This window comes from Hemicordylus capensis, chromosome 3 (assembly GCF_027244095.1).
Source record: "Hemicordylus capensis ecotype Gifberg chromosome 3, rHemCap1.1.pri, whole genome shotgun sequence".
Taxonomy (NCBI): domain Eukaryota; kingdom Metazoa; phylum Chordata; class Lepidosauria; order Squamata; family Cordylidae; genus Hemicordylus; species Hemicordylus capensis.
Genome location: NC_069659.1, coordinates 126594804 through 126618131, shown reverse-complemented (window position 1 = coordinate 126618131; position 23328 = coordinate 126594804).

Sequence of the window (23328 nt, the reverse complement as noted above, 5' to 3'; positions counted from 1 at the left end):
CTCCAGCCAAACACTGATAGGTAATCCTACCTACACACACCCGCACTCTCCTGCCAGAAAAAGGGGGGCAAAGCCCCATTTAGCCCCCCCTTTTTGCACCCCACTAAATAATCTTGAGGACTCCATTGCAAGTACTGGAGGAACAAGTCATTTCCCACCTCAGAAAGATGCATGCTGTCAGCCCTATAAACGGGGCCACATGGAGGCAGTGTCAGGTTGTGAAATTACCCTGCTCCCCAAGCCAGCAATTTCCTTGCCAGTCTTATGGTTCACCTTCTTGCGTGCCGTATTAAAACAAGTCAGGCCACCTTGACCCCACCCCCCAACACACACAAGGAATCAGGTTGGACCATACCAACAGCAAACCTGGCCAACAGACCAGCAAAAAATGTAAATCAGCAATCACCTGCAAAATCAATGCATTGCCCTCCAGATGAACGACAAGGACATGCAGGGGCCCATGCGACACAGCATACTCATCCAGAAGTGGCAGGAAGCAGCACCACAGCACTAGGTGGCCAGATTTGGCTTTTTAAAAAGCCAAATTCTGGCTTACGGCCCGTTTGACCCACGAGTATACCCCTTAGGTTCTGGCAACTCTGCTTGACCCAGCATCCCTCAATGGCCAAGCCAGTCGATTTCTGTGACACCAGCATACAGTTGTGTACCCACACTGGTGTTGCACGCTCTTCAACTAGCCCCAAAGACATAACTACAGATTAGTATCTGAAGAGTTGCCGGAAACTGCAACAAATCTGAAAAAGAAAACAATATTACCCCCTGTGCATAGCACCTTACAGGACTAATGTAGTGGTGACAAGCAGACGAATGCCAGTGCCTAATAACACAAATGTGACTCTCCGGCATCCCAGCAGCCACTCCTGAAGACGCAGCCCCAATCCTGAAAGAGTGAGTGCCATGATCAGAAGATTTAGGGCCCTCCCACCCCAATGCTGCCTTCACAATGGACCCAAATTGGATGTGGGTAAGGGGGGAAGAGTCCCCATGCCTGAATAAAAGGGCCTTCCGCATCCACCTTGACCTCAGCATAAGCAAATAAAACCCACACTGGGCACAAAGCCGCTGATGGCCTCGGTGCAAGGCTAACCCTGGCACCCCTTCCCCGCTGATCTGTCTTGGCCAGCTGAATGAGCAGAATGACCCCCGCTCCCTTCACCGTAACATCCTGCCATTGCAGGGCCCTTTTCAAGGGATCAAACCTGGAAGCAACAATCAGCTCACAGATCCACAAGGCCCCAAAGAAAGATACCAGGACTGAACAGCAGAACCTCAAATTTGGAGAAACAGATGGAATTAAAAAGCACAAGCAACTTTTCTAACAATTGCAGTGGTGGTGGTGGGGGGGAGGAACCCTGGAATCAGGGTATGGGGAGTGCATCTGCACCCAGCCCTGTAGCATCCTGCAAATCCTAAACTCAGCCATGGAATCAGCATGGCTGTCAAACTCAGCCTGGAAGGCCAACAAACTCAACAAACTCAGCCTGGAAGGCCAACAAACTCAACAAACTCAGCCTGGAAGGCCAGTGGACCCAGGTGCTGAGCCTCCAATCATGTAGCTGAATGCAAAATTGTAACACGTGCTTCACTGGGAGAGGCCAGATGTCCTGAAGGCCCAATGACTTCCTAAACTGACTGAACTCACATAAAGCCATAGTGTACCGTGCCCTGGTGTTGGGGCCAAAAAGAAACGAATGGCCTTCTCTATTTCTAGCCTCCAAGATTCCACAAATCAGCAGAAAAGACCTTGAGAAACTCTCTGGCCAGGGGCAGAGCCAGCATTGAGCGGATGGGTTCAAAGAACCCAGGCTGCAACCCCACAGGGCCTGCATCTCGAGCCCCAGATATGCCCCCCCCATGTCTGATGTCAGATGCAGGGGCATGGTTTAGCTCCCAAACCGGGCCATGCAGCCCCGTTTTTGAGCTAAATCAACCAGTGCTGCATTCGCACTGTTAAATCTGCCAGTGCTGCATCCGCACTGGTCATGCTGCAAATGGCCATGCTGCAAATGTAGTGCTGGCCGATTTTGTTAGAGGTTGTTGATTTTTACCCACAATAGGTAAAACAGCAGAGCACTAAGGAATGAGCACACACTCCAGTTACAGAGTAGGTAGCAGAGGATGGTTTGGATATTGCAGCTGTTTAGAGAAAACACATGGAGATCCTTGTATGACTAAACACTAAATATTTATTGGTTAAATACACTTAGATAGGAAAGACCTATCTCTAATCTAAAGGACTACATAGTGGATAGGTAAGGAGAGAGAGATATGTTTCCATCTGCTCTCTAGGAGGAAAGGAAGGATTGTGACTCAGCACAGGAAGTGCTGCAGAGTCAGTTCAGGGGTCATAGAGTAGGGACAGATAGGGAGTCACTGTCTCTACTCCCAGTGCCCCTAGTGGTCATTAGGACAGTTAGTGCAAAAGGTCAATGCACTGGAAGTTCATCTCCAACAGATTTAACTCCCAGATGGGGCCACACAGCCCTGTTTGGAAGCTAAACCATGCCCCCATGTCCGATGTGAGATACGGGGTGTGTGGCTAAATGCTCCCTGAATCTGATGTCAGATGCAGGAGCCTGGGCTAGGGGCCATGGTGGTGGCAGAACCCAGGCTGCCGCTGACCTCCCTCCACTCCTGTCTCTGGCTATGGGGGCAAGCACCCAAAAATGCTCCTCCTGAATCAAGTCAGCACATCCACAATGCTATTATCCAATCTAGGAAGATGCCATGCAGCAAACAAAATGTTTTCCCACAAACTCTGCAGGGTAAAACTCTAAGCAAGGTATATCACATGGGGGCTCCTAGAAGACCTGGAATTGATCACCTGCCTGGTAGTCATATTATCACACCAAAACTGTACGGTGAAACTGGTAAATTCCCCGGACCAGATATGCACTGCAACCACTATTGAAAAGAATTCCAGAACTGTTAGATTGTGTGTGATGTCCCAAGATGCCCAATGCTCAGGCCATGGAGCCGCGTACCATCTCCCCCAAAAGTAAAGGCCAATGTCCCCCTGCTGCATCAGAATAAATTTGCAGCTCAGCTTCCAACAAAAACCTGGACTGCCATAATGAGACACCATTGACGTTGTTCAAAAATTCAACTTACATCCTGGTGCCCTCTGTAATATTACAAGTAACCCTGATATTGTGATGAGCTGTCTTAACTCCCTTTGTGACATCACATAACCTCCTAAGGAAGGCCCTGCCTGGCACGATCACCCTGAAGGTGAATTTCAGTTGTCCTATAATTCCTTGCAGCTCCTGCAAAGTCACCTTTCTGGCCACCAAAAGCCACATCCCCAAAGCTTGTACCTTGTCAGCAGGCAATTTGCAACAATGGGCTATGTTATCGATCTCAATACCTAAAAAAGCTTAAGTCGGATTGTGCCCTTTGGTCTTCTCAACACCAGCAGCACACCAATCTCGTGTGCCAGAATCTGAAACATGTTCATCAGAAATTCACACTGAGAAGAAGAGATAGGGCCAGCAAAGAGGTAGTTGTCTGTATTGCACTACAGAGTCCAAACCCATCCTGTCCCGGACTGCCCACCTCCAGGAAAGAGCTAAAATGCTCAAAAGCGGCACAAGAGATTAAATATCTCATAGGCAGTGCCCTATCCATATAGAAGGCCCCTTTAAAGGAGAATCCCAGGAGGTTGAAATCATCTGGATGCACAGACAAAAGGCAAAAAGTGGACTTGATATCACACTTACCCATCAGAGCCCCCTCCCCCTGTGCACAGACCATCTCCACAGCTGAATCAAAGGAAGTATAGTGAATGGAACACCAGTGGTGAGTTATAGCACCATTCTCAGATCGAAGATGATGGATAAGGTGATACTCTCCAATGGCCCTTTAGGGACCACACCCACTGGCGACATCCTAATACACAACACAGGTGGCTGAAGGAAGAGACTGAGCAACCAGCCTTTGTCCCTTAGGAGATGGTCTCTGATTGGCTGAGCATGGTGGGATGTGCTTGGCCCACTCAAGATGCTGGTCAAGTGTGCCCTGCCCATTGAGGTCGGGCACAACCTCACCCAACTATGTAGGTACGGCCCCGGAGAGTGGCATTGCACACAGCTTCATGAGCACTCAACAGTCCCCGCCTCCACTAGCAGCAGTGCCGGACTCATGGGCTCATTCAGCAGCCTCACACATGCACTCCTCTTCAAAGGGCAGTGTGCTACACAGTATGTGAGTCAATGTTCCTATCAATAAGTACTTTGGATTAATAAATTGTCATCCTCCTGTAAATAAATGTAATTGGAAGAAACCTTGAAGAACCCTTTCTGTAGCAATGTCAGTTCAGAGCTTCAGTACAGGGGAGAGTAGGTTAAGAAATTCTGATATATTTCTTAGAACATGGCAGGTATAATTCATCAAACTATGAATACATTAGAATGCTAGAAATGCAGTACTTCTTGCCCTTGCCAATGGAAACTGGCAGTATGTATGTATGGTAATTTGCATTCATCCCATATCCACTTCTTCCTTCATAGCTGCAGGGATTCTTTCTCTGTGATTATTTAGATGCCAAACATTAAAGAAGGACAAGGGAAAACTGCATCTTGGAACTGGCCATTACTTGACATTCATAAAAGTTTCATGGAGAATCACAATTAAAAATGCTACTTTTGCGAGGCATGTTTGAACTGAAAAAAGCATCAACAGTTTTTGTTAAGGTCATAGCTTAAACAGCTGTAAGGCCAAACTAACTGCCAGAAATAGTTTATGCAGTTTCTTAAGTGAAAAGATTGCCTGGAAAAAGAATACCAACTAGACAGCAGGAACTGAGTTTAACTGAGTTTAACAAGAAATGCAGGAAGCAGTTTTGTGCCACTTGATAGATGATGTCTATCAGATTACTCCTATCTTAATGTTTGCTGACACTCTGGAAGAACCCTAAAAGGTTAGTGATGCAAGACTTTCCTGTATAGAAGCCATACTGATTCTTCCTCAGCAAGCCTTGGAGGCGATTCTCACAATTAGTGGAAAGTGGGCTAAGGGAGCTTAGCCCACTTTCGACGGACTGTGGGAACCACCGGGCTCGCAGGCAAGCCCAGTTTCCCCAAAGCGGGTAACCCACTTAAAGAACCCTCCCCTTAGCCCAGGTTAGTAGAGTGAGCATTCCGCTAACCCAGGTTTTCCGATTGTGTATTGCTGCGGCACGGCTCTGCGCCACGGCAACACATGAGGAGACCCCTGTCGGGGGGCTGCTTGCAGCCTCCCAGCCTCGGGGGGTCTCTCCAGCATGCCCTGCACGCTTGCGCAAGGCATCCTGGAACTTCCAGGGGCCATGCAGCCCCCCGATCCCCGCGGCCCCTGCCAGCTCCATGACGGAGCTGGCAGTTGTGTGGCCGGCGGGCTGCAGCCTTTATCATCTGCAGAGAACCTAACCCAGGTTTTCCAATCATGTATTATTGTGGCACAGCTCCACGCAATGGCAACACACAAGGAGACCCTCATCAGGAGGCTGCAAGCAGCCTCCCGGGCTCAAGGGTCTCTCCAGCATGCTTCGTGTGCTCACGCGGGGCATCCTGGAACTTCCGGGGGCCATGTGGTCCCCTATCCCCGCAGCCCCTGCCGGCTCCATAACAGAGCTGGCAGTTGTGTGGGCAGTGGGCTGCAGTCTTGATCGCCCGCAGAGAGAGTGGGTTAAGCCTGCTCTCCTTGCAAACCCCCTTATGGCATGTCTCACCAATCATGAGACTTGCCTCTTGGTCTTCTATTTGATAAGTCTGTCTTAATGATTTCCATCAGTTTACCTGGCAAAGAAGTTAGCTCTATGGGCCTTGTAGAATCCAGAGGAAAGTGTTGTGGCATGCAAGGACAAGGCAGTGGAGTAGAATCAGGAATATTTATGGTTTAATGAGAAAGATATTATTTACAGAGAGGCAAGTACAGACTGTTTTCAATGCTCTTGCTGCTGGTTGTTTGTTAACCCCACCTCTATTTCAGGACTGAACTAAAAGTAACTAAAGCACCATCCAAAAGCTGCCAGGATCATGGAATGGATTAACCAAAAAACACCACAGGCCTGTAATTTATGTAAACATTGGTTTTAATGTTATCTATCTTCCAGTTCTCCAGTGAAGAGGCCAGTTTTTGTGACAAATTGCATATTTCTGCTAGCAGATAAATAATTTCAGATCCTTAAAGATCTTTTGGATGAGTGTTTTTTTAAAAAGTCAATTAAGTCTCATATATAATCTTTGTTCAATAATACTTACACTGGTACAAGTGTGGGTTTCTGTCCAACAATGTAAATAATTTGTTTACCTTTCCGGCAGTCTCCCTTTCTTCTTTCAGTAATCTTTTCACACCTTTGTCATCGAATGGTCCTACCATCTCTTTTGTCTTCTGCTTTTGGTGTATTTAATAAATTTTCTTTGTTTTGATGTATGTAGCAATACACTCCTCAGTTTTTTGGTTTTTTGGCTTTTCTTGCTATTAACTAACATTTCCTCCCCCCTAGAGTTTTAACTACTCCTTACTTTTCTCATGTGAACAAGACTTCCACTTCTGGAAAAAAGCTTCCTATGCTTATATACCCTCCACAATTCTGACAGACTCAGACTGGCATTCTCTTGTTTACCTTTCTTAATCTGTGATATAAAATTAACTGAACTTCTCTTGTAGTGGTTTTAAATAAACTCCAAGGTTCCTGAGGGAATCTGACCCTCCTGACCTCCCTCTCAGTTCATCCCTTCATTTTTGAGTCAGTCTCTAAATTAAATATGACTGTGCTGGAATTCTACTCACATACAGATGTATGTCGAATTTGATAGAACTGTGGACAAGATTATATCAAAGGTTGCTTGTCTTCTTGCCTGCTCCATAGAAAAATAAAATAAAATGTGGGTCTTAACGTAGAATTGTGGTGGTGTAGATATCATGCTTATCACAAACCATAGAGTTTTGTGTTGTAGATAAACCTAAAACTCCACCCTTGGGCTGGAGTGATTTAAGACGTGGGCAGGAAAAAGTAGAAATATAGGGCTGAACTGAAAAGGCCTTCTATTTTTTGCAGTCCCATTCACAGGCTGTGAAAATGAGGATCATTTCGGTGGTTGGCATTCTGGTTGAAAAAGCACCAGCTCTGTGAGAAGTGCTGGTGCTGGTGCAATTTAGAGTAAAGTAGTTCTGCTGTGTCATCACATGCAGTGTGTGTGTGTGTGTGTGTGTGTGTGTGATTTTCACTGATCTCTCCTGCAACCAGAATCGTTCTGTGTGACCCAGAAGTAGGTCCCAGAGGGCTGAGCAACCTTGCAGAGGGAAGAAAGGTTGGTGAAAATTGTCCTATTGTGACAGTTATCAAGTTAATTGTCCTGTTGTGACAGTTATGAAGGTAACCCCTGCTAACTTGGCAAAGAGGCACCTTTTAACATGGTGATTCCCTTTTATTTAGCAGGGGGAGAGTAACTGGCCCTATCCACCCCCAGCACAGTACCTCCAGTGACTGTTGCTGGTGTCTAATGTTTCTTTTTAGATTGTGACCCCTTTGGGGACAGGGACCCATCTTCTTATATTTATTTATTATTTCTCTGTGTAAACCGCCCTGAGCCATTTTTGGAAGGGCGGTATAGAAATCAAATAAATAAATAAAAATATGTTCACTTTATTATTTTGCAGCGCAGCATCAGTGCCCACACAGCACCAGCACTTTTCACAAAACTCTGATGTTCATTATGTCCGGCAGCAGCTCTACAAGATTTTGAGCCCTGGCTGGAGATGCTCATGTAGTCACCCTTCTAAATGCAAATGGAGGCAAAGCCTACCAGGGGCAGAAGCACCATTGCGCTCAGGGGGCGGGGTTCAAAGAACCCTGGCCATCACATCCATGCCTGTCCAGCCTGCCACCAGCGGCCCCCACTTCTCCAGCCACATCCCTTGCACCTGATGTCAGACACAGGGGGACATAAGCCACGTTTGCAAATGGGGCTGCACCCCACATTGACAAGTAAACTTTGGCCAGCACCACGTTTGCTGCACAGCCAGGAGTGCCTCTGGAGTTCTGTTTTTGAGAAGCGTCAACCTAGCTTGGCTGGGAATGCATCTCTCTGCCTTTGCAAGCCGGGAGAGGTGCTCCCGGCCATGCTGCAAACCTGGCACCAGCCAAAGTTTACTCGGAAACAGGACACATGGCCCAGTTTTCAAACATGCTTATACCCCCTGCATCTTATGCCAGATGCAGGGGGCGTGGCTGGGACAGTGGGGGCTTCCGCTGGCAGGCTGGACAGGGGGCGCTGGTGTTCTTCCTTGAGAACCTTTTGACTCAGCCTTAGCAGGAAAGAAGTTTTGGAGAAGCTATAGAAAGTTTGTGCTACTTAGGTCTCTTCCTCTATATTTACATCTCAGGGCCATGCTAGTAGGAATTCTTCCCCCACCCCAACTCCTCTATAATGAACCAATGGGAAGCCTGTACTGCAGTTAAAACCTTGAGACACTGGCATCCTGAGAGCTTCCATTACTGCTGGGTCTAGCAAAATGGTTGGTGGATTTCGCCATTCATTAGCGCTTAAACCGCCTGTGAACATCAATCTTAGCAAAATAAGATTATGCCTGATATAAATACCCAGTAAAAAGCGGCTAAATATAAGCAGGCCGTAGAGAGTGAATGTTTCATTTATATTTGTAGGGATGTCTAAAGTTTCCATCAGTGTGCTTAATGAGCTGTCAGTAGGTACTTATTGTGCCTGGTCAACGTTTTATGCAAGTTAAAAGGCCACATCAATTTCTATTACATTTTATCTCTGCTGTCACTGAAACTGTACAATACCTCAGAAATAATGAAACTCCCTCTCCCATGATTGGTAGCTGTAAAAGACGAGACTCCACTGCTCCAGCTAATCATACCTTTCCATGGCTGAAAGGGCCTAGATGGCAGAAGAGAGAGAACAGTAATTGCAAAATTAGGATGGCTAAATAAAGCTTGTTGAATGTGAAGACACCATCTAAGAAAATTCTTCAATGTTTCTCCTTAGAGGAACCCTGAAATTCTCTCTTGAATTTCACCGTGGGAAAATTTTGATTCCAAACTTACATAATGTAGTGCTGCTTGTTATGAAGTAGTTGAAAGTGTTTGGATATTTATGAGGGCTGGGGTCAGGGGTTGGCCAGTTCAGGAACTGACTGGGAGCCCAAGGCTATCAAAGAGCCCATAGCCACCCTTGATGGTGGAAAAAGATGGCAGCCACCAGCACAACCATCAAGAAGCACAGCAAGCTGCTGTTGCCCAGGTAGGCTTCCCCCAAACTAGGATATGCGAAACGTTTCGGGTACACAACATTTTCTACTTGAAACGGCCATTTCAGGTGTTTTGTAGACAAAACAAAATGCCCAATTTCCAAATCTGAAAGTTTTGTACACAAAACAAAATGTCCCTGTTTTGGCTACAAAATGTTTTGTTTTGGACCTGCATTTTGTGGCAGTGTCTGAGTCAGTCTCCATTTTGTGTTTGACATCTCTTTGAATTTCCCACCCTTCCAGCCTTCTGATCGGTGACCTAAAGCATGGGCTGACGTGCTGATGATTCCCTCCTTGTTCCCCATTGGCTCTTTTGCCTCTTCCCACTCTTTACTGACCCCACATTGGCCAGGGGAAGGGATGAAGAAAGGGCAAGGGTATGGGGGAGAGGTTTTCAATTCATTCAACAAGTTAGTTACTCATTCGCCATTCTGCCTTTCTGCCTCAGTGAAGAGAGAGAGAGAGAATTAGTTTGCATTGCATGGCATGCCTCAAGTTACCATGATGATGCCATGCCATTGCCTATGCCTGCCTGCCTTGTTGCCAGCCTCAGCCCAGCCTGCCAGCCTGCTATGGCTACTGCAAGCCAGCCTGGGAATGGGTTTATCTGCTGCACTGCTTTTTTGTTGCAGAAAAATATTTTCACCCCCTTGAGAGATGCCATGCCATTTCCTATGCCTGCCTTGTTGCCAGGCTGGTTGCCAGCCTGAGCCCAGCCTGCAGAATCGCTGGCAGCATATGAAATTTTCAACGACAAACTATGAATCCACTCTCATATGCTACCAGAGAATCTACACTCAAAGCATCTCAGAAACAACAGAACCCAGTAGTGATGTGCATGGTCCGGACTGGTCCGGACCGGCACCGAGGAGTGTGTGTGTCTCCCTTTAAGGGCGGGGGGGTAGAACTTACCCCTCCCGCCGCTCTTCTCCCTCCGGCGCTGTAGTGTTAAGTGAAGTTTTGGGGGCGGCAGTGTTCCTCGCTGCCGCCCCTGCCCCCGTCGTCGTTTGTAAAGCCGTCGTAAGAGCACTGTTAGAGCAACACGCATGCGCATGCGGCGGCGCGCGTGCCGCCTATGTCACACGCACGCTGCTTCACTTCACTTCACTTCAAACTTCACTTAACGCTACAGCGCTGGAGGGAGAAGAGCGGCGGGAAGGGTAAGTTCTACCCCCCCGCCCTTAAAGGGAGCCCCCCCTCGGTGCCGGACTGCCGAACGTGCGGTGGTGCGCATGCGCCTGTCGCCGCTGTGCACGCGCCGCCTACGTCACATGCATGCTGCTTCACTTCACTTCACTTCAAACTTCACTTAACACTACAGCGCCAGAGGGGGAAGAGCGGCGGGAGGGGTATGTTCTACCCCCCGCCCTTAAAGGGAGACCCCCCCTCTGTTCCGGACTGTTGGACCAGTCCGGCTCCGGACCGGTCCAGAGGCCTCTTACATGGCCTCCGGACTGGTTCATGCACACCCCTAGAATCCAGTACCCCATGGGTTAGCAACCCATGGGGGTGATTGGCACCCTATGTGCTCTACACCACCACTTGCTCTGAGACACCCCAGTGCCTCCATTATGCCCCCAGTTATGGGGCTTCTGAAACTTCCATCATTCCCTATGGGGAAGAATCTTAAAGACGCGTAAACTCCATTAAATCTTTAAAAAATCAGCCCTCTGCCCAATTCCTTTGAAATAATTCTGGCAGCTTCCTTGCCCCCACTCGGCACTACCACCCACCCTACCCTGCTCTGGGCCACCCCCTTTCCCCTGGCATGAAGCTATACATTTGCTGAAACCTCCATTATTCCCTATGGGAAAAAGCTTAAACTTCAAATATTCACCAAAAATCAGCCCTTTGCCCAATTCCTCTGAAATTTGGATGGTAGCTTCCACCCATTGGGCACCACCACCCATTAGTTTTGCCCTGGGGGAATTTTTTAAAATCCAAAATGTTTCGGATTTGGATTTTGGAATTTTGAACAAAGAACAAAATTGGGGTGTTTCGGATTTGGGCCAAAAATAAAACAGGGGAAAAACCCACACACACTACCCTACCCCAAACCTTTGTGAGGGCTTACTTTAGCAGACTGGAGCACTCTTCAGATCCCACTCTGGTGGCTGCCATCTTATTTTACCTATAATGCACCTCCCCCGCCAGCTTTGTGTCCAGTGATATAATGTAATGTAATGTCAAGGGCTGGGACATTGCATCATAGACATTGTACCTGCCCTAGTCCCTAAAGGGGAAGCACAAAGGCACTTGATTGAGGGCCTACACAAATCTAGCAATGACACTTATGTTTCCTTAGGAGCCATGCTACAATAGCTCTCTCCTGCTTCAACAAATCTTTTCTTTTTTTGTAATTGGACCTTTTTTTGCTACTAGTTCACTGAAAGCTTTTTTCCCTATTAGACTCCTGCTATGTATGACCTCATTAATACTAATTGGTTAGTAAAGGCCTGCTCCTATTGATTGAAAGGCATACATCCTTTGATTTTTTTTAAAAATAAGCTGTATTTCACAGGTTGGTGACAGGTGGGTCCCCTCCCCCATCTGAAGGGTCTGATAATAAGCAGAAATTGCATTTTGACTTTTCATTCCTCTTCTGTTTTATCTGCTAAAAGTTAGCCTCTGTTACAATGAGCACAGGTGGGTTCCAGATGGTCCTTTGAGCTAGAGTATCTTCTTTTCTTTCCCCTTCCCTTTTCAAACTTGTACTATTTTTGTAACATACAAAATGACACATGGCATTAGGCAGATATGGAATATGCAGTTTGCCCAATGAGACAAGTTGCTAAAATGAAACCATTTTCAACTCAAAACAGCCAACTGGCTCTGCATGTTGCAGCATTTTCAGGCTGGTATTCCTGAAACGCACATGGGTAACAGAAAGTATGTTTTAAGATTAATGCAGAGAAGAATAGTGGGATTGCTCTAACTTTGGGCTGGTTCAAATGATATGGCCTCAGCACACATGAAGTAGGAGAGGACATCAACAGATGTCCCGACGCACTCCCAGCATGCCCCTTAATCGTGTGTGAGGGTTGTTCATCCATAAGGTCTCTAAAAATGCAATCATAATACTTGTTTTGAGTACTGGAGTGTGTTTAGGGGCTATTCGGAAGAACAGCCTGCACACATGATCAAGGGATGCACTAGGATGGCACCACTGGCATATCCATGAAGGATGGCTTAGCATGTGCGCTCTCAGCGCATCCCTCCTTCTTCACATGTGTTGCTATTGGGTATCATTTGAACCAGTGAGGTTCAAATGATACCCAATAGGAACACATGTTATTGAGGAGAGGAGAGCTGGTCTTTTGGTAGCAAGCATGACTTGTCCCCCTAGCTAAGCAGAGTCTGCTCTGGTTGCATTTGAATGGGAGACCACATGTGAGCACAGCAAGATATTCCCCTCAGGGGATAGAGCTGCTCTGGGAAGAGCAGAAGGTTTCAAGTTCCATCTCTGGCTTCTCCAAGAGAGGGCTGAGAGAGATTCCTGCCTGCAACCTTGGAGAAGCCTCTGCCAGTCTGTGTAGACAATACTGAGCTAGATAAACCAATGGTCTGACTCAATATACGGCAGCTTCTTATGTTCCTATGTACCAGCCCACTTTCTAGAATTTGGGGGCATGAATTAAAAGGCCTATACCTAAGGAGAAGAGGCCTTTAACTAAGGAGAACTGAGAATATTGGTTCCCCCACCCCAAATTATATATCCTCCTTTTTCAGATGTTTCACTCTCAATATCTTAGGCAGTTTTAAGGAGAACTAGCTGACCTGGCACAGAACATCTGTGCCCCTAGTTCTCCCTTCCCACCCACCCACCTGCCAGCCGCCTTCAGCCAGCCTTCTGGCCGGCCTTCCACCACCTCGTCCTGCCGGCCACCTCCTCAGGCTGGCACGGCTTCGCCAGCCAGCCGCCTCCTCAGGCACAGCTTCACGGGCCAAACTTCCCCTTTCATGCGGCCAGGAGCCAAACTCCTTGCTGCTTCCTGAAGCGGCCAACCATCAACCACTCCCAGCCACCAAACCCCTTGCCACTTCCCGAAGCGGCCAAACTCCTCTTCGCCTGTTATTTGCCAGCCAGCCGCCAGCCACCTCCTGTCTCGCAAAGCCTGGAAATCTCGCTAGTGGTGCTGTCACTCTCGCGAGAGTTCCGCCACACATCCCCACACATCCAGGACTGCCACATCTTGGAGAATTAATTATATAGATTGTTCTCCTTGCATATATTAAGGAAAATTATTCTCCTTGCATAAGATAGATCCAGTAGGATTCTTGCTGATCTATCATTGTTTTGCTCACCACCACAAATACTACTCAGATACGTAGCATGCTTTCTGCACCCTTTAAAGATGCAGCTGCAATGGTACTCCCATCATCCCCAGTGAAAGTGCCATCACAGTTGCTTATCTGCAAGGCTTAGTCAGCATGCAGCTGCCCCACCCATGCAAGTGGTTGGGTTTGCTTTACAGGGTGGCTCACAAGGAGCACGGATTCACCTCTCACTTCCATTGGCAATAGGGTTGCACATTTTGTATTTTTTTTGTTTCAATTTTGTACCAAATCCAAATCAGCCCCATTTTGTATTCTGTCCAAAATTAAGCCTTCCGAATCACCCTAGTTTTGTTTGGTATCCGAATTAATTCAGATTAAAAAATGGGTCACATGGTCAAAAGAGTGGGTGGGGGTTATAGTGCCCAATGAGTGGAAGCTACCACAAAAATTTCAAAGGAATTGGGCTAACTGCTGATTTTTGGTGAATTCTTGAAGTTTGAGCATCTTTCAGATTTTCTCCATAGGGTATGATGGAGGTTTCAGGAAAATTATAGTTTCACGTGGGTGGGGGGAGGTGGCCCAGACTGGAGTGTGGTTGGTGATAGTGCCCAGTTGATATAAGGAAGCTACCACAATTTTTTCAGAGGAATTTGGCAAAGGGCCAATTTTTAAAGAATTAATGAAGTTACGCATCTTTCAGATTTTCCTCGGAGGGTATAATGGAGGTTTCTGCAGTCCCATAACTCCACTTGAGGAGCACTAGGGTGGCCCAGGGCAAGTAGCGGTGAAGTGCACATAGGGTGCCAACCACCCACATGGGTTGCCAACCCATGAAGTACAGGGTTTTGTTGTTCTAGAGGTGTTCTAAGAGTAGATTCTCTACTAGCATATGAAAGTGGATTCATGGTTTTTCATTAAAAATCTCATTTCCTACCAGAGAATCTAAACTCAACACCTAAGAAACAACAAAGCCCAGTACCCCAATGGGTTAGCAATCCAGGGGGGTGGTTGGCACCCTCTGTGCACTACGCCACCACTCGCTTCGGGTCATCCCAGTGCCCCCAAGGTGGAGTTATGGAGATGCTGAAATCTCCATTATTCCCTATGGGGGAAAATCTTAATGATGCGTAAACCTCAAAAATTCCTAAGAAATCAGCCCTTTGCCCTATTTAGAATCTGGGTGCACCACCCTTGGGGCACTGCCACCAACCCACTGTTTTGCCCCTGAAGCCCCACACAAACAAGTTGAAAGAGTGAAGAGAATGATGAAGGACAACACTTAATTTTTTGGCACAGTTGTTTGAGAATTTTGCAGCGGGCGGGAACCTGTCCCTGTGGCACTAGCACAGCAGCATAACCCATTTGTGGATTCAAGCAATCTTTCAATAAAAACTCTCCCTCCCCATGGAACAGTGACCACAGATAATTTGAGATAGCAAGATAGACCAATGAGCCAACGTGGTGTAGTGGTTAGAGTGCTGGACTAGGACCGGGGAGACCCGAGTTCAAATCCCCATTCAGCCATGATACTAGCTGGGTGACTCTGGGCCAGTCACATCTCTCAGCCTAACCTACTTCACAGGGTTGCTGTGAGGAGAAACCTAAGTATGTAGTACACCGCTCTGGGCTCCTTGGAGGAAGAGCGGGATATAAAATGTAAAAAAATAAAATAAAAATAAAATAAAAGTGCCTTGGTACTATGGAACAGCTTCAAATGTTCATTTAACTGAACTGGAGTGAGCTGTAGCCCAAACAAATCAGCCTACTGTTCAGAATTGTTGAGATTTATCATCACTGCATTTAAGAAAGTACAAAACCATCGATCATGGTTACAAGAAAGAGAGAAGCAACTAAGATTCCTGGGGATGTCAATAAATTGACAGGGATATTCCCCACCCCCCTCCTTTTGTCTCCTGTAGTCCCATGTGGATGACCTGTCCCTGCAATAGCAAAAGTTGTGAACCCCTGGCTTAGAAATCATGTCAGACCAAATTACATTGTGGCCTAAATTACATCAGACTGCTCGACTTGGGCAACAAAACTTAGACACCACTATAACTCAGAAAAATCCGAAGAAAAACAAAATCGCTCTTCAAAAGGCCCCTGAACAAGTCAAGGATTCTTTCTAAACCTTTGGAAAGAAAAACCCGTGTAATTTCAGAACTTTCCTAACCAGCTTCTCGAAAAGCTTCTCCACACAATTTATACCATGGCTTTTAGCAAGAGCTTTGGAATTGCATTGAGCTCCCAAAGATATTTGGGTATTTCTGTCTCAAAATGCTGTCTTCCAAATCCCTTTGCAAGGTCAGTTTGCATTCCAATCACACAGAATACAACACATACTTAACGAAACCATTCAAGCTCAAAAGTTATTTGCATATCTTATCTTTTGCTAATCACTCAGTGCCTCAGCTGGAGTGGAGAGAGTCAGAGAAGTCAATTTCAATTGCAATGCTTTTCCAAAGAACAAAGCATTCTGTCCGAAACACAGTCATTTCGATTTGGAAACAAAAATCTGTTTTTTAATTCTTGATTTTGTTTTGGTTACAAAACCTCCAAAATTGCCATTTTCGGGCACAAAACGTTTTGTACCCGAATCAAAATGCACAAGCCTAATTGGCAATTCCCTGCACAGTATGAGAGCCAATGTGTGAAGAACTGCACATGCATACAGATCTGTACATACGTACACTGTACACAGCTATGTACACAGGGAACATAACATATGAACCGGGTTTATGGAAGCATTGAAGTGTTGGTATTCTGGGGAAGAAGTTTTAAGCAGCACGTTATTTTCATTCTTTATCTTTGATGACACCCACAGTTCAGGCATATTCTGAAGGACCAATTTCATCTGCCTGCCCTCTTCCAATAAACGTGGGCGGCTTTGCTCAAGATTCAAAGGAAGCTCATTTATTGATACAAATGGTGACAGAGCCACTTCACAGCCTGCGTCATTTTCTTTACAACACAAAGGTATGCTGCAGAGAGGAGCAACGGAGCTCTTCTTCAAGTAATCTTCCTATCATCTCCAAGTGTTTCAGCAGTTGGTGCCAGCATGTTGCCTATGCTTTGTTCTTTGGTGCCAGAGTATATGAATACCACTGCAGGAGCCAGAGAGCTAAACAGGAAAAAACAGCAGTAGCTTATGAAACGAAGGCACAACTTTGAATATTGTCACTAGAAAAACAGAGAAAATGATGTATTGTGTGGCTCCAATGTACAAATATTACTTTATAACTATTCAGAGACTAATGTACAGTAGATGGAAGTGAAAAATACTGAGATCATTCACACAGTCAAAAACTGTGTTCTACCTGGACTTGGTTGCTGTGTGTGCTCCCAATTTTCAGTTGTGTGAAGGCAAGGTAGGAAGAAAATGGTAGAAAACTAGGTAGCTTTTCTTCCTACCATGCTTCCACACAACTGAAAATTGGGAGCGCACACAGCTCCCAATCCCAGGTAGAACACAGTTTTTGATTGGATGAGTGACCACTCTCTTGCAGGTAGACCTCACTTTCTGTGAATGCCAACATACTTATAACTGTTTTCCTTTGCATTTCATTTGGGAACTGAGGATTTGTTATTGGGGCTGAATCAGTTTTTGTACCAAGTAGGTCTCTTGGCCCTACAACAAGGAAGAACCTTTGGGAAAGAAATAGGCACATTATGCAACAATGCTATTTTTCCCCCTAGGCTGTTCATGGCCTTTTTCACTTTTGAGGTTGGCAAGCTGGCTTGTTTGTTTTGTTTTGTTTAATGAATCTGTTATGTCCTCGTATTAACCAGCCTCATGGTTAGAGATATTTTACTGCTAACACCAAGTGGAAATCTTTATTAACTCCTGTCAGCCTCTATTAAACAACCCACCAGACTGCTGTCTTGTACCCAGCTTAGATAAGGAGGTTCTTCTCACGATCAGTGAGAAGAGCCATAAGGGGGTTTGTGAGGAGAGCAGGCTTAGCCTGCTCTCTCCGCAGATGATTGGAAGGCAGCCCTGGGTGGCCAGATTGGCTGCCCACATGACTGCCGTCTCTGTCTGCCGTCTCTGTCACAGAGCCGGCAGGGGCTGTGGGGATCGGGGCTGTGTGCCCCCCAGAAGTTCCAGGATGCCCCGCGCGAGTGCACGGGGTATTTTGAGGAGGCCAGAATCAGGATCTACTGTCAGGGATCTGCTCGTGTGTCTCTGAGCACCGTGGTGACACACAAGGAAAAAGATGAGGTTAACGGAGCGCTTGCTCCATTGACCTCATTTTAGGAGAGAGGTATTTAGGAAGGTTAGCTGCCGGGAGCCGCGCAACTCCCGTTGCAGCACAGGATTACCCAAAAGTGAGCTAGGCTCCCTTAGCCTGCTTTTGGGCGATCGTGAGAATCGCCTCAAAGTGGTGTGACAAATAAGCATGGGCAGGGAAAACAACATGGAGACCACACGAGATCTGAATTAAAGATATGATTTAACTTGAAGAAAAGAAAAAGGCGTTAGGGGTGTGCAGAACAGGTTTTCTTCAAACTGTGTTTGACTTCAAACCCAAACCAGACCAGCCCCTGAAAAGAGGGGGGCATGCAGATTCAAACCGAGTCAAGCCCTGTTCAGACTGGTTCAAACCGGTTTGATGGTTCAAATTTGGCAGCTGCCATTACAGAGCTATGTTTACAATATTTCTGCCCTCTTAATTGGTTTCCGGCCACTGCCTTCTGATTGGCTAGCAATCTCCTTTGTTCTGGGAGGCTTGTTCTGGTTCAAATCAAAGTGTTGTCAGGACAACTCTGCCCCCATTGGGGGGGGGGGGTATGAAGGAATGGGGAGCAAACTAGGAGGGAGTTTGAAATGTATTTATCTTCTGCTTTACAGGGCATCTAGGGTCCAAGTTCCCTCCCTGGCAGCTCCAAGATAGGTCTGAGAGAGATTCCTGTCTGCAGCCTCGGAGAAGCCACTGCCAGTCTGTGTAGGCAATACTGAGCGAGATGGACCAATGATCTGACTCAGTATATGGCAGCTTCCTATGTTCTGCTTTTCGGGAACAGCTCTGGCTGTACTCCAGCTGCTTTTTGGAAGATTGCTTGCTTGGCTTGCTTGCTAGTCTTGGTCTGCTGCTATGGACCCCCCGCTTCTGTCCCTCCCTGATCTGCTGACCCTTGCCTGCCTCTGCCGCTGCCTTCGGATCCCACCTACCTCCTCTGCCACCTTCAGATCCCCTCCTGCTGCTGACAACTAACCCCCGCCTACCTTCACCACTGCTGACTGACCCTCACCTGCCTCTGCCGTTTGATCCTCACCTGCCTTGCTGCTGCCATCTGACCCGTGCCTTGTTTGGATTTCCTCTTTCTTTGGATTTATTAGATAACCTGCCTGTTTTTTGTTTTTTTTTTACTCCCAGGTTTCCGACCTGACCATGTGGATTGACTGACTGCCTCATTGTCATCAGGTTGGTGAGCTCCTCCCCACTTAAAATTCCTTTCTACTTCTTGGCTAGTTTTGTAGTTTGGTTCTTTTAGGTTTGGGAGGATGCTTTTGTGTTTTCCTGTGCTTAGGTTTAGTTCATTTCTGGTTTTGTAGTGCCCTTGTACTTCTGTTGTTTGATTGGTTAGGTTGTCGTGGTTTTCTTGTGGCTGATTTGGTTGGTTTGTGTGTGGGGGGGGGGTTGTGTAGTTAGGTTCAGTCTTTGGTTTTTTGTGCTTAGGTGTGTAGTTGGTTTAGGTTACTTGTTTTTCTTGTTAAATTGGGCCTGGGGGGAGGGATGTCAAGGAGGGTGCAAGGTTCTAGGAGCAAGGTTGGGGGCAGAGGGAGGGGTGGTGCTGGTTTGGGGTGAGGGTGATGGGAGGGGACTACTCCCAAGTCCCGCAAGTCCCCCTAAAGGCCATTGCACACAGGCTCACATTTCCAGTGATGCCTGCTCCCGCATGCACAGCTCCTGCAGCACTATGGTGGCTGAGGGGTAGTAGTAGGGGGGAGACCAGTCATGGAAGATGGATATCTTCTTCCCTTGGTGGGGGCGAAGGAGGTAGCTAGAGCAGGAGGATGTCATTCCTGTTGTCCAAGGACCTTTGCAGCCATGGACAACGGAGGGCGGCGGGGGTGCTGGTGGTGGCCAATAGAGATGTGCACAAAATCGGTTCACCCAGTTCGGTTCGGATCCGAACCGGCTCCGAACCAGGAGGGGGTGGTTCGGTTTTGGTTTTGTCCCTCCTCATAGCAAATGAGATTTTCAATGAGACACCATGAATCCACTCTAATATGCTATCATAGAATCCACACTCAATACCTCAGAAACAAGAGAACCCTGTACCCCATGGGTTAGAAACCCATGGGGGTGGTTGGCATCCTATGTGCACTACACCACCACTCGCTCTGGGCCACCCCAGCACCCCCCAAGTGCACTTATGGGGCTGCTGAAAGCTCCATTATAACTTATTATGAGGAAAAACCTTAAAGACGCGTAAACTTCAACAATTAACCAAAAATCACCCTTTCCCCCAATTCCTTTCAAATAATTCAGGTAGCTTCCCTGCCCCTAACCGGCACTACCACCAACCCCACACCGCTCTAGGCCACCCCTTTCCCCCCGACGTGAAGCGATACACCCTTCATTATATCTAATGGGGGAAAACCTTAAAGACACGTAAACTTCAACAATTAACCAAAAATCACCCTTTCCCCCAATTCCTTTCAAATAATTCAGGTAGCTTCCTTGCCCACCCTAGGAACTACCACCCACCACACTCCACTCTACGACACCCCTTTCCCCCCGATGTGAAGCTATACATTTGCTGCAATCCTCATTATTCTCTATGAGGAATTCAAAAATACTTTAACAATTCACCAATAATCAGAGGAGTGTCCAATTGCCTTGGGATTTTTGGGGTGGTAGGCACCCCTGTCTGTCTACCACCCACCCCGCTTTTGTGCCCCTAGGTTTGAGAGTTAGAGTCAATAATAAAAGAACAGCACACTGCTTGTGACAGGAAGGGGCAAATTACAATGATTTCTTAGTCTGGCAGGGGCTGGTTTTGGCCCTGGCAGAACTTGGCTGTCTTGCTCCTGTTTCAACTGCCTCTGTCTAGTGTGGCAAACTAATGTATCCTCCTACCTCTTGATGTCAAAATAAGCACTGGTGTGGTGAATGCACATATACCCCATCATGAGCCAACAGTCATCATAAGATAAAGGCTGGCAGGAATCATTTACCCACCACCACCACCACCTTCTTCTTCCCCTATTTTGCTAGTGGCTATTTGGGCAGGTGATCCTCTAGGACAAAGTCATGTTTTTTAAAGAATGAGATGAGACAGAGAAAATGACACTTGAAATCCTCGCATAACTCCTGACTGTTGTTCTAAGTCTTTTACAGAGATGGCTCATGTTTTCAGGTTTTGATCAACAACCATGTCTAGATGGTACAGTGTTCCTTTTAACAAGGATTTCCAAATATTGTTGACTACAAGTCCCATCATTCCTGTTTGGACAGGGGCGCAATTTCAGTGCTTGCCCTAGGCGCTATTTTCCCTAGTTACGCCTCTGGTGATGTACCTCTGGGTGCCCAGAGAGCTTGCCAATTGGACACACTTACTGCATGACTTGCTTGAGAGCAGGAGTAGGAGCAGAAACAGGAGCTCCTTGACACTCTTGACACCGCTAAACAAGGCTTCAGATGGGTGGCATGGCACCACCAGCAGGAGTGAGGAGACCTGGAAGTGCCTCCACATCGATGACATCCCAGATGCTGGGTGTTCTTTCTCCTGCTGACCTGTGTCATGCAGTGGATGCAGACAACATGTGTAGGCTCACTTTGGCAGTGCTCAGAATGGTCCCACACAGGGCTGCCAGCGGTCCTGGACTACTTGGGTGCTGGCGGCACTACTGGGCCTGCTGGTTGGCCACTAGGGATGTTCGGTTCAGATTCGAACCATTCGGATCCGAACCGGTTTTGTTTCGGCAGTTTGGATCCGAACTGAACCACCCCTGGTTCGGTACGGATCCGAACCGAACCGGGGGTGGTTCGTTCGAACCGGTTCGGACCAGTTCGGACCAGTTCAGATCTCAAAAAGTAGCTAGGATGGTAGCTGGTACCCAGGGGTACCTGTCACCCAAACCCCAAAGCAATCGGACACTCGTACAATTTTTTATGAATTTTTGAAAATTATTTTTATTTTTTTCTCATAGGATATAATGGGACTCGAACCAGGCCATTATTCCTTATTGTGGAGCACCCATGGGTGCCAACAACCATGCAAACCTTGAAGCAATCAGACACCCCTATGATTTTTTATGAATATTTGAAATATTTTTAATTATTTTTCTCATAGAGTATAATGGGACATTGAGTACTATATATTTGTGCTACTTTTAATGCCTAGAACACACTAGAAACACTAATTATTAAAATGGCCTCCTCACTGCAGATTAGCAAAGGAGACTTTCAACTATGCAGAGTGAGCCTATGTTTGTTTTCTCAGAATTCTGAACAAATTCAGTAAAGTTTGATTCCAGGAGGTTTTTCACAGGAGGCTTTTAAAGCCCTTTAACACACATCTCCTCTGGAATGGAGGTGCTGCATTCACATGTTGGCCAGATTTACTCTGAAGTCCCTGCAAGTTATTGGAGAGCAGTTCACACACAAGAAAAATAAAATAAAATAAAAGCACAACACATGCTTCACAGTTCTCACTCAGACCTTCTGAGTTGCAAAACAACTTGAACATAAGTGCATTTATGAATGAATGAATGAATGAATGAATATTTGTTCCAGAAGTTTTTGTAATTTTCTGACATGAAACAAGCCACTTATAGGCCTTTTTAGATAGTTTTTGTTTTTAAAGCCAGCACATTTTCCAGTCTGTTTTAAATTAAATATTCAGAGTCTTCTCAGTCTCGCCCCACCCCCCATATCAAAGCCCTATGGCAAGCAGATCCCTATATATGGGGGTAACCACAAAAAGGAATTCACAGCCTACCTGCAAAAGCTGTGCTGGATGGTCTAGTCTGCTGCAGGGAGGGTCTGCTGCAGGGAGCTCTGCCAGCCTCCTTCCTGGCTTGCTGGGGCCTGCTGAGTTCAGGCTTCAGGGAGGCCTACTCGGAGGCCTCTCTGGAAGCCCCGCCCACCCGCTGATCAGCTGAGAGGCGGGGAGAGAAGAGCTCTGCAGTTTGCAGGCTGCTCCAATCCTAGGCCTTGCTGCCGATCCTAGGCCGGAGCTGGAGGCAAGTGGCTGAGGGGCCCTTGGGCTGGGCAGGTGGGTAATGGGGTGGGGGTGGCAGGAACTGGCATGGCGCCCCCACTCAGTGGCACCTAGGGCACGTGCCCTGCCTGCCCTCCCCTAGTTCCGCCTATGCACGTCACATTGGAGAGATGATGGCTCTGGGCAACAACAACAAATACAGTATGTATACACTGCTTATAATGGTGACAGGGCGAAGCAAGTTTGGAGTGGGCCCAGAGACAAGATTTTAAAATGCTCCCCACTCACTGAAACTCAGCTCATGAAGTAAAGAAATCTTAAATGAGGCTGAATAGTGGTAATAAAAAGCATTATATGTTTGTGTGTGTGTGTGTGTGCGCGCGCGCGCACGCACCACAATATGTGCCCCTATGTGCCACAATAGAACATCATCCTAAATTATTTCTAAAAAGGTTTTGTAAATTGTAGACGATGCAAGTCATTTAATAGTACTAGAGAAAGACATGCTGTTCTGGTAGCTCCAGGTCTTAACACTCACATCAATTTTGGAGGATGAATACAACTGAACGAAGTCCGGGGGGGTGTGTGCAGCTAGGGGAG